This window comes from Cyprinodon variegatus, unplaced genomic scaffold (genome assembly GCF_000732505.1).
Source record: "Cyprinodon variegatus isolate N-32 unplaced genomic scaffold, C_variegatus-1.0 Scaffold528, whole genome shotgun sequence".
NCBI lineage: Eukaryota > Metazoa > Chordata > Actinopteri > Cyprinodontiformes > Cyprinodontidae > Cyprinodon > Cyprinodon variegatus.
Window position 1 is genome coordinate 106,248 of NW_015150981.1, and position 2,013 is coordinate 108,260.

Genomic DNA, 2,013 nt, shown 5'->3' on the forward strand with positions numbered 1-2,013 from the left:
CATCCATCCATCCATCCATCCATCCATCCATCCATTTGCTGTCACGCTTATCCCAAGCGGGGTCGCGAGGAGTGCTGGTCCTGTCTCCAGCTGTCTAATTAATTTCTTACCTTTTTCTTTTTTTTACCATGTCAAGCATGATGTCACAGTGATAAGGTATAAAGTTCATTAATTTAACAGTAATTTCTAATCGGTATTAGATATCGGCTGATACAGTCAGCCCATGTATCGGTATTGAATTGGATCTGAAAAAAAATTATCCTTGCATCAATATTATAAACCTAAACCTAGAGTACATTTCAGCGACATTTAATGGCCAGTGGACTGCAGCAACATGAACCACTTTCTCCTCCAACAATATGGAGGCTGTAATGGTACAAAATAGCTTCCACAACATCCACTTTACCCGTCTTTTCAAATGACAACGAGGTTTGTTTACATAGACAATTTTATAAAAAGTACTTTATCAGTCTGTGCAGGATCTAGAGTTAATATAGGCCTAACTTGCCGTAGTCACATTCGAGTGTAATGGCATCACAAAAAGTGATGTAAATTTAAAACCTGCCAACTTAATCTTTGACTGAAATCTGCAACTGACTATATGCCTTTCAGCTGAGAAACAGATTGCATTATTTATCTAGGATGAAGAGGACAACGCTTAAAGAAGTCAAAGTGAGGCTTTAAAACCTTAGAACATTTTATCAGTTGCCAAACAGATGTGGATGCATCTTGCTGTGGGCCTGTTTATAAGGGTTAGGTGGATTGACTCAAAATTGCAGTGACATAACCTAACATTACGCAGCCAAAGAATCTTTTTGGTTTGTAACTAGACTGCTTTTTCAAATAGGGAGATCCCACTAAATACAATAATACAACTTCTTTTGAAAGCTGGTTTTGTCAGAGAGAATCTACCAATTTTTTCATGGGCAAAACCACAACTCTGCTCCCCAACCCATATTTGTATTGTGTTTTAGGGTGAGCTTAACAAAGAAAAATAAATAGACTTTCTAAGAGTTATTATAAACAGATTTTGGGCTGAGTATTTCAGTATTTGACTGATTTTAAAGCTTTGACCCTTTATGGATGAGAGGAAAGTTTAGATGTCTAAATTGGCGAAGAGACATACTTGGATAAGCTGTTAATAATGTGGGTTAAGCATTCAATAACCAGACCCCTGTTGTTTAAGACGTTTGATTCCGTCATTGCAAATATTCCTAATTTTATTAGCTTATTCTTAAAGTTTATCATTGTGACCCTGTTTATGGGCTGCATAATTAAAGCCATCTTGCCAAAAATCACTTGGAAGATAAAAAGTGGTTTGCTGATGTACTCATAAAACCCAGATGTTTCCTTTTATCGGCATAGCTTCATTTGCAGCAACCTGTACCTTTAGAATTAGGCATTTTGGGAATCAATTTAAATATTTTCATTCCTATGACCTTAATTCCACCAAGAAATCAGTATTTTAAAATTGCTAAAAGATTAAATACAGTTAAAGTAGCAGCTACAGTACATCTGGTTTGGGCTAATGACCTTTCACATGAAGCAGAATTGTAGGTTATAGGATAACATACAGGGGCAAGAATCTATTATCTATATTCAGTGCATATTGTTTTCTTTCTTTGCAGAAGAGAGCAAAATTGAGACTCATGATAACAAGACATTTCTGTTAAAATAGGCAATTTAAAATATTTGAATACTTTTATTATTCTTATTTCTGCACACTTTGCCTTAGCTAACTTTCTATTGCTTTAGAGTATTTCCGTTTGGCAACTTTCCCCCCTCTTTTCATTCACTGCATTTCATTCCTTAGCCTCCTGTTTTTGTACCCTCCAGACACACAAGACTACACATAGACTCCAGCATTGCATTTATGCTGGTCACCTAATACAGCTCCATGCAATTTTAAACCGGAGAGGTGGCATTCCTTGGCTTCTTACACCAACTCCAGCCACTGTTTTGCATCGTGGCTTGTTAGGGCTCGTGGCTGGAGGCCAGAACAGTATCCGAGCG